At 36.9% G+C, this 11,075-nt stretch overlaps 1 protein-coding gene across 1 annotated transcript in view; it reads left to right on the top strand.

The window, feature by feature from the left end:
• Positions 1 to 11,075, top strand: part of LOC129777496 (polyadenylate-binding protein 1-B-like) — a 50,011-nt gene that overhangs the window by 12,868 nt on the left and 26,068 nt on the right. The window lies entirely within an intron of this gene.

Below are 11,075 nucleotides of genomic sequence, written 5' to 3'. Positions count from 1 at the left end.
AGTCTTTCATGTATGTTAATTTTGAAAAATCATTTCCGTTATAACATACCGTTCCTGTACTTTACTCGAATCATTCTTAAAAGATCATATTCACCACATATTCGCCTTGATAACATTCAGTTTCCGATGCTGCATGGATTTTAAGGTGGAATAAACACAATTTCACAATGAAAACAACAATTTGAATTGGTGCTGGTAGATTTCGGCATAGACATATGGTGAACAAAAACGCGCTTGTTTTAGCGTCAAATGTATCATATCTGATTTGTCTTATAGGATCCCAACGAAAGCAACATTGGGGAACACATTATTGATCTGATCTGGTTGATCAACAGTTCCGCTAATTTAAAAGTCTAAAAAAATTGCTTTGTCATTAGATAGCCTCAAAAGTCGAAGAGACTTTTACCGTAATGGTTTTTGAGCTCGGGCTCAAGAAGCTTGGGAAATATGGGATAAAGTTGTAGTTAGTGATGTGCAATATTCTGAATCATTCTTTATAATCTTTTTTCCACAATAACGTTGGTTTTCATAAAAAGCGATTAGTGCGCATCAAATACAAGCAACTCTTTTCTTCCCCTAATAGAAATTATTTCAATTTTCTTTTAATAAAGGGTGGAACGTCTAAATTTGGTCAACTTAACTAAAAAAACAACTGAAAAAATATATCAAAATCTGAATATTCTTCATTTTGCAGTTGTGTGCACGTATAATGATTCCTCTATTTTAATTCTGACGCTTGCCCTTCAGTTCTAGGAATGGCATTTTGTCAGATTTGGCATCCTGCCATTATGAAAAGAAAGTGATATGTTGCTCATTGGAAGCCATTTTTAAAATAGAAAAGCAAACTGTAAAAGCCATGATTTGCCCTTGCTGTTCGCATGGATTTTTTCATTTTTCCTCTCATGTTCGGCTCAGTATCAGCCAAACTAGGTTAGGCGAAAGGAAAACACAACACAATTGTTATCCGCCTTCCTACTCCTGCGTAGGCTCGACTTTTCGGTTTTGACCCGGAACGTCGCTTCGACGACCCCTCATTTTTTCCAACTATGCGAAATTTTACCCTAAACGGCGCGCGTGTATATGAGTTATGATTTTGCGCGCGAGTACAGGAAGTTTGACTTAACATTTCCAAAAGTAGCTAAATGTCCAAACCTATAATACATACAATTGGGGAAATTTCTTCAGATCGGTGTGCATCACATCTTCTCGGCGGCTTAGGGACGTCTCGATTCCTTATCCTCGTTAAATGGGGACTTCGCCTCCATTGACCTCATGACCTCAGAATCAATTTCAAAAACGAAAACGAAAAAATGTATAATAAAAATTACGCTTTGGGTTTGATTATGTATTTAGAGCTAATGTGCGTCTCCGTTTAAACAAAAGTATCAGTGACATTTAATGTAATCTGTTGGTATAGAAAATAAGAGGTTATGAGGTTTGGTCTGTGGGATTTTCCTTCCAAATGAAAATTTGCAATAAATTAAATAATAATTAGACCCTGAAGCGTTAATTTAAAGTTTACGGCGAATGGAAAAATTATTATAAAATCAATCAATTCTTCGATTTTTGCTGTTTGAAGGTGAATTAAGCCGTGGGTTGTCGGAATCATGTAAATACACTGAACTATCTGAACTATAATGAACTCGATTGCAAGCGAGAATTAGATCCAAATGAAGTCCGGTTGAAATCGTCCAAACAACTTTCGGAATTCAAAAGCAAAACATCCCATTTATTAACGACTATCCGCAGCACGCAAGCCATTAAATTTCGAATTTATTTTGACGCCTGACGATTTTATGAAAGATCATCATGTTTAGATTCTAAAAATATCTGTCGCGTTTGGTGAATCAGAACAGCTGTAGATTGGTCATTTACTCCGTGATCTCTGAACGGTTGCTAGTGTATGTCGTTGCCCTAGGAATTGTGATACATTCGAGATAACCCTTTGGGTATCGAACAGCGGACACCTGTATCTCCATTAGCAGTTGCCAAGGCGTGTAATATTTATTCAGCCTGTGGTTCTGTTTGAGATCAATCAAGCTGCTACTTTATTCGTTAATCTTCACAATCCACAAGTGCTAAGATGTCTGGACCACACAATTTAAAAATATTATTTTTTCCCGATGCTGGATGTAACCGAACAAATGTTCATTCATGCTGAATATCGTTCGCATTCCATCAATGCGGAGCCGATTGAATCCACTAACAACCGTTGTTCGAGGAACGGATGATGGAAAAGCGGAAAATTCCTGAAACGCATATTTACTCTCTACGCTAAGGATTGTTTTCTTCCTACTCGTTTTATGAATTATAATTTATTTATAGTACGGCTGCTTTCGGACCATATGAAATGTATTTATTTGTTGATTTTTCTGGCACTCTACTCGTGTCCCAAATCGCTGCGTTCGTGTGTTTAACCTAGTGCTGTCCACGGGGATTAATTTAGATTTGATGGAGTGTAATGTTTTGTGTGATTTAAGCCGATTTCAAGCTGTTTGTTAACATGTGGTATACACAGGGGAGACGTACGCTCGAACGTACTTCAGTAGAGAAACTATCGATCTTCGAAACATTTGAACAGCGAATCCAGAGGAAAAAATCGTGTACGTGCATCGCTCAAAAACATCACGGCAGTAATTAGCGGAAATTCACCGAATGGCCACTGCTAATTATCGCACCATTAAACAATTCAGTTAAATTTGAATCACGCTCTTGAAAGTGAACTTATTTCCGCAATTGAAACCTAATTTTGGTAATGCCTCACATAGTCTCTCTACAACGAAGTAAAAAATGACCATCATGATGCAAACAAATCATCCAATACGCCAATCTGGGCGAAATTAAATGAAATTCGCACGCGAAGTGCTGTAGCGATCAGAAAACACAAATCGGACTTAATTGTTCGTTAATGGATGCCAATCGCCCGTTGGAAAATGTAATCAAATAACATTTTCTGATTTTTCTATCGGTTTCGGGTGATAACTGGTTCACAAGCAGACCCAATTTGGCGCTTTTTTTAAAATCGCATCGAGATTTCAAAACGCGTTACGTTTCGGTTTGAATCTAAAATGCATGTAATGCAACTGCTACTGGCTTATATCATCTAGATCTGCCTTTGGATATTCCCATGCATTGGGACGTGAGAGCGACAGTAGAAATCGTGCCGATGACTTTAAAATACAAGACCGTTTCGGTGGGATTTTTTTAATGCTCTCGCGAAACGGTGCTCATGAACTGGGGTCGGGTTTTTGTTATAACGCGTCTCACAAATGCGAGGGCAGAGTGAAATTCACAAACTTACCTCATAGGTGGCGCAGTCACATGTCTATGAGTTATATTGGTTCATATGTTGCAAGAGTAAATAACAGAAGTTCAAATGTTGAAGAAATGTAGGGGAACTATGAATATGATGGACATGCGGTTAACTTGAATAGCTCACTGTTGAATTACATATGTATGTTGATAAGTGGGATCTTTATGTTGTTCTATGATATTTGAACAGACTTTTAACATAAAAGACTTGTCAAAAGTGGTGAATATGAAGAAAAACTAAAAATAATTAGTAATTATGTTTTGCGATTGCGATAATTATAATTTGCGATTGCGATATTAAGCATATCGAGTAGGTATATTGCAAATTACGTGTTGGATGTTATCTCTGAGCTATTCTAAAGTTGCTGGATTGTCAGCAAAGACCAGTGACTTGACATAGCTAGGGATACTATCTGTCTTGATTTAGCCGGACTTTTCCTGATTATGAGATGTTCTTAGGGAGTCCTGTTTTATTTTTCATATTCTAGCATTTGTCCTGATTTTCATAAGGAAACAAATTTTACTGACGAATCATACTTTATGGCGTAGGACTACGTCTTTCAGTGAGGATGCTATATCACAAAACTTGTCACGTTTTTATGAAATAGTTTTAATGTAAATAACTATAATATTTTTAATGCTAACGGATTCTGATGATCGAATCGAACATTAATCTGATATGCTAAGAATCACGATCTCATAATCCGTACACGATAAAAATTGACAAAAAATGGAAACATTCCCTTTCCTCATACATTTGATATGTGCATTTCTGTATTGTCAATAACGGCGAAGAAAACCCTTCATATACTACTGCGAATAAGCTGCGCGTAATTTGATCATTTACACTACAAATGCAGCGTTCGTCATACGGACACTGTGAAAAGAGAAAACATTGCAATTTAAGCTTGGGGTTAAATAAGCCTGTTTTCGAATACACAGTCAGTCAGAATTCACAAGTCACCGGGATCCCGGAAATAAACCGAAAAGTGTAAAGCTTAATAACATATTTAGCCATCTTTAGTTGCCTCTACAAAACCACGCAAACGATCGGCTCTATTTTCACGATTACCGAAACTTTCTAATAAAGGGCTATTTTCCAAATTACGATGCATTCTAAAATAATACTCAAAGCGACAAACAAACGAATTAAATGAAATAAGCACGTAGCTCTAGTCTTTCTACGAAATTTTCCATCTGTTTTCATTCATAGTTTTCGTTATACCGGCCACTATGTTGTTTTTCGTTTCAACATTCCAAGTTGTTTTTTTAAATGTCTCAACGGAAATGTTGAAAACGGATAGAAACGAATGTATTAGTTGCTCGTTATTGATGGTACGGATAGGGTTAGCACATAAATCGGCGTAACAAATGTATGGGAAAATGGAAATACTTCCAGTTCTCATTAATTTAAACCATTTACAGACTATGGGATTGTAGTGTATAGCACATCGAACAAATCTTATTTCCGATTTCCGATGCCATAAAAATGAAACACAAATTTCTGCATTACTCGAGAATTAATCAAGCAAACGAAATAAAATTTGGCATGTGGAGGTTTTAGGATGCAATGAATGTTTCTATGGTAGTTAGATATTCCACCCCCCTCTCCAAAGGGGAGCCGTCATTCGTACGAAACACAAATTTCTGCATTACTCGAGAATTAATCAAGCAAATAACACTAAATTAGGCATATGGAGGTTTTAGGGAGCACGAAACGTTTCTATGGTGAATCGACACTTCTCCTCCCTCTTTAAGAGGGGCGCCTTACAAATGAAACCCAAATTTCTGCATAACTCGAAAACTAATCAAGCAAATGGAACCAAATTTGGCATATGGAGGTTTTAAGGAACAATAAATGTTTTTATGGTGGTTTGATACTAATTTCTCCTCTCTAAAGAGGAGGGGAGGGTGCTGAACAACTCGAAAGCTAATCAAACAAATGGAATTAAACTTAGCATACATTAGCATTAGTTAGCATTAGTTTTAGGGATCGATAAACAATTCTAAGGTGGATCGACACTCCTCCCTCCTCGCTAAGGGGAGGCTACCATATAAATGAAACACAATTTCCTGCATAACTCGAAAGCTATTCAATCAAATGGAGCCAAATTTGGCATTTGCAGGTTTTCGAATATGAGAATTGTTTCTATGATGGTATGACACCCCTCCCTCCTCTGAAATAGAGAGGGGTCTCGTAAAAATAACACAAACAAAGCAAAGCGAGCAAAACTCGAGAAAGGAATTGTCCGATTTAGGACTGTCTTTATTCTATAATATTTTCTGTATCAAACATTTATTCCATGTAACGGAGAAACATGTTATTTGCAAGTGGTTGAAAAATCTTGAACGAGAATTGTGTCTGAAAATAATCTGATATTATAATGACGAGTTTTGGTAGAAGTACTGAAATTTTATAGTAAAAAATAATTTAAAGGGTAGATTAGAAGATCAATCAATGAACAGTTCTGCGATTAGACCCATAAACGTGCGCTTAGTAAAAAAAAAGTGAATGTGATAACGAAAAATAAATTTTGGGAGGGACGAAGTTTGCCGGGCCAGCTAGTTTACTATAAAAAAGACAATAAATTAGAAATATTTTTTTTAGAAGGAGATTGATAAAGACCTTTCATATTCATAATTCATAATTTGTGACTAAAAATGATTGGTAACATACAAAAATTCGAAGTTTCGAAAATTCATAAAAATTCAATTCCACATAGTTCGCCAAAAATAGTTTCACCATCTTGGACTCATTTTTTAAATTTTTTACATGACTTCTATCTTGGGCGAAGCTGCATTTATTCCTCAACATAGTTTCCTTCGAGGGAAATACACTTGGCTTGTACGGCCCATTCTAAATTTCCTAAACCACCGATAAACTGTTGTTCTCGAAGGAGCAGAAGTGAAATAACATTTCGTCAACCACTGCATTGATTGTTCAGGAATTTTTCCCATCAAAATATAATGTTTGATCAAAATACGATATTCCTCTTTTTCCATTTTCTATACGAATGCTCACCTGAGCATGACACTTAAACAGTGACACTTAAACAACTGTAGTTTGTGAACAAATAAACGAAATGTCATGAAACTTTACACTTAAGCTAGTGACAGATGAACCTCTCGAAACGAATCATGTTCATTAGTGGCGCCATCACAAATCCCGGGATTTTTCCGCTTGTGTAGTATATCTTATCATTACTTGTTAGATGCACATATGTATCGCATTGGGACACAAGGAAAACAATCTGATTTACCGGTTAGAGACATCTTAGCTAGTCGCGACCTCAACGATATGCTCTCTCTCTTTATCAATTATTAGAAGAAATAACATCACTTTTTGATTCCTTCCCTTTAATTGTCATCAAACTAAACAACCTCAATCAATTCATCGTAGTCTTTAATTCTAGTCCAGTCCAATAAAACTAGTCATAAATTTAGTTATTAAATTATTAGTCTTAATCATATTGCAAATAAGTTTTATTGTATGGTGGAATTAGACTATGTGAACGTTAGATAAGAAATTGAGTCTGATAAATAGACGTTTTGAAAAAAAAAGTTTGAACAAAAAGTGATGCTATGCATTGCCAGTTCCGAGAGATGCATGTTTGAAGAAAATTTTGATACCGTTCCTACAAAAACATGATGCAGATGGACGTGTTTTGGTCGGATAAAGCGTCATCGCATTACCATCGTTCCTGAAAACCCATCCAATCCCATTTGTACCCAAAAACCTCAACCCGAAAAATCTTCCTCTACAGTGTTTGCCAAATGATCCATTCACTGAAAAAATCGCTTTCGTTCGTTCAAATATGATCATACACAATTCATTTCCCTCAGCGGCATTCTTTTGTTGTTACGTGCTGCAAATCACGACACAAAAGAGAACGAGACAACTCTGCATTGGTTCGCACTTCATGATACATCGACACGCAAGCAAAACCATCATATACGCTTTCGGTGCAGAAAGTTTATTTCCTTCTTTGCCTCTAACATATGCATATCGACCTCTCCATGCATCATGAAACTCTCTTTTCCCATTCGTTGCTCTCCGCAAATGGTGACCGAATGATGACGTAATTTTTCTTGTATCATTTATTGCTTTGCACTTGTCTGTGCAGTAGGTTTCGCTATAGTAGAGCGGAACGATATATGCGGTTCAAACTTGTATGCAGGCGTCGAAAATGGTTTGCGATGATTGATACAGCTCGAATATGCAAACAACAGTCTTCGTTCCTCCCTTGGTTTAATCATTTAGTGTAACACATAGGGTTGGGGAAAAAGAAATGTCGCATTTCTGATCGAAATTTGACGCTTTATTTAACATACTTAAAATTATCCAATTTAAGTCAAATATGCGCCGTTTTGTTCGCAAACTTGTTGCCATTTAGAAGGCAACTTCATTATCTCACCCTTGTAAACACCCCCCCCCCCACCCTACTTATTTGCAAAAAATAATCAGACAGCCAGTTTTCGCAAGCCTCTTTTGAGGCCAACTTAGTATCATCAAGAGCGTTTTGCATGGCCCGGAAGAGATGATAATCACTTGGAGCCAGGTTCGGACTATACGGTGGGTGCAATAGGACATCCCATCTGAGCTCCCGTAGCTTCTGGCGGGTCATCAAAGAAGTGGGGGGCCGAGCGTTGTCCTGGTTGAAAACAACACCATTCCAGTGATCATTTCTGGCTGCTTCTGGTCAATCGCCTGCTTCAAACGGTCAAGCTGCTCACAGTAGAGAACCGAGTTGAGGGTCTGGCCATAGTTGAGCAGCTCATAGTGGATGATTCCCTTCCAATCCCACCAAACACACATCAAAACCTTTCTGGCCGTCAATCCGGGCTTGACGATGGTTTGGGCCGGCTCACCGCGCATCGACTACGACTTTTTTCGCTTTAGGTTGTAGTACGTGATCCACTTTTCATGACCAGTCACCATCTTCTTCAAAAATTGGTCGAGTTCGTTCCGTTTCAATAGTGCTTCGCAGGCGTTGATTCAGTCTAAAAGATCAGAAGAATACTCTTACGCCTAAATGTTGACTGTGTAATGTAATGTACCATATGCAATGGTAGTGTAGGGCGGGGCTAGTTGGTCATTTTTGAATAAATTTGGTTATAACTTTGTAGTACGAAGTTTTGCGTTAAAATGTTATGTACCACAATGAAGCTTACCTTTTACCCTTTCAATGAAAAATAACCAGAGAATCAATTATTTGACATTTTTCTTTTATTGAACGTCTTTTTATTTCAGAATAAATTGACCAACTAACCCCACACACGGGGTAAATTGGTCAATAATAGGAATGTTATGTTTTGAGCAAATAATAAGCATTTTTCCATTAGAAGTTTCCTTTATTATAAATAAATTAATTAAATCAAAACAAAAACAGTTAACTAATATTATGTAGCAAGTAATAAAACAAATTGATGAAAATTTCAAATTATCATCGTTGAAAATTAGTCAGACAATCTTTTCTAGCGATTTCGACTCTCTTCCACTTTGTGGCGAACCAGAGATGCCTGGTTTAAAGACATGTCTTCATTTTGAAGACATTTGATTTTGTGAAGACATTTTGAAGACATTATGAAATATGTGAAGAAATTTCAGTATGATAGCGTACGCGGATTTTTAAAAGATATTATTTCCATGAAATCCTAACTATTGGCCGAAAATATCGTCAAAAAAGTAGGGCTTTAGTCTCAGCGATCGAAGCGGTCCGAATACATATTCTCTCTGGAAGACATTAGATCATTTGCGCTCGAAAATTCGAATGATTTTGACTTTGAATTTATATTATTTTGGCCCTACTATACAATAGATTAACCTAGATCTTTCAAACGACCACTTCACAAATCGAAGGTCCTCCGGTTACATGCCTTTTCTACAATTAGTTTCATGGATATGGTTTGAGTTACAACCAACATTTAAAAGCTAAAATAAACAAATAGAGTTATTACAGATCCGTTTTTGTGTGGAGAACTTTCCTCCGATATTATGATGAAGACATTTTCTCGTACCATGTCAAGACTTTCGAAAAAAAATCACCTGGCATCCCTGCGACGCTCAACCGCTTGCATTCTTGCTTGCATTTGTTTTGATGACATTTGTACCGTTCGTCCCAAAGTATATAGAAATAGCCTCCAGGTATGCTACATTACTCAATGCATTATTGTGAGTTCTGACATTCAATGTGAGCGTTTATTATATTTAATGAAAATTTTACAACAAAAAATATAAATATGACAATTATATTGCAAGTGGTTTGTGTGGTGGTTGTCTCGTTTCAAATACACTGGGTTTAGCAGTAAAACATATGCCTTCTATATTTATTTATAGCTTGCGTAATGAAACACAGCATACCTGAAAATTTTATATGCGTTGCTCTCAAACGATCAATTTGTGTGACCAACTAGCCCCTCTATATATGAAAAAGAATATTCATGAAAATTCAACAAAAATAATTTTAAAAGCGATTTCCATTAACACTTAAAGCTAATACGTTCAATAAAGCTTCGTTTTACGTTCGAGCCGATTTTTTTTCATGGTTATTAACCAGTTTGAGAACACATTTTATAATGCGCAAACCGTGAATGATTTTTGGTGAAATCGGAACCATGTCCGTATTTTTTAACCTACTTAATATTTTTTTCCGATTTGCATATTTTTTTGTATCAGCAATTCGCTATTTTTCATACATAGATCGCTAATTTTTTGGACGCTCAGATTTCAAGATATAGTCACTGACCAACTTACCCATATGATCAACTAGCCCCGCCCTACCCTATAGAAGGGAATACTCTAGCGCCGAAAAATGGCAACAATGTAATGTGCTAATAATAGATATGATAAACATGTGACATATACACACGATTAAAATTCGGCTCTGTTACAGTTAACATGCTAATGAGCCTAAAATAAACAAATGGGATAAAAAAAAACTCATGTGGCACCCATACATCCAGCTTTTTTTGGAATCCAATCTTCTGCAAATGGTTCCAAACGGTTTTATGGTCTATACCCAGTTCCTGGTCAATCGAGCGAGTGCTCACATGCCGGTCTACTTGGATGATTTCAACGATTTTATCGGTTTCCACGACGATTGGCCTACCAGTACGGGGTGTATCTTCGACAGCCACTACACCAGAACGAAATCGATCAAACCAACGTTGTGCTGTGCGAATCGTTACAGTATCGGGTCCATAAACTACACGAATTTTTTCGGCCGCCTTCGTTGCAGTTTTACCTCGCAGGTAGTAAAAACGTAAAATATAGCGAATTTCTTGCTTGGTGGACTCCATCTTTGACGCGTTAGAACTTGAGACTGAAAAGGACAATCACAACACTGTCAAAACGACACTTGTAGCACATTTTATCGTCTTTAAATAGCCGTATAGTATGACCAGTTGCGATAAGCACAACACAAGATATGTTCAAGTGTTGCCATATATTGACAATATACGACATTTCTTTTTCCCCAACCCAATATGTTCGTGAGAGGTTACTTGCATGACACATTGTGTATCACTCGATTTTGATCGAAACCCAAACACTGTTCCTCTATGTCGTCTAGTCGATGATTTCTTCGGAATTTTGAGTTCCTTGGTATACAGAAATAACTGGAGAGCCACGAATTGCAAATCTTCGATAAATAGAGTCAAGAGATGTGTTCGTAAAGTGGACACGAAGACCGTACAACGCTCCTGCTCCGAAATCAAACAGAAACTTCGTCGAATAGCCGATTACGGATCATTTTCAAATGTTC

Source organism: Toxorhynchites rutilus, chromosome 3, assembly GCF_029784135.1.
Source record: "Toxorhynchites rutilus septentrionalis strain SRP chromosome 3, ASM2978413v1, whole genome shotgun sequence".
Classification (NCBI taxonomy): Eukaryota; Metazoa; Arthropoda; class Insecta; order Diptera; family Culicidae; genus Toxorhynchites; species Toxorhynchites rutilus.
This window is presented reverse-complemented; position numbering and strand designations above follow the sequence as displayed.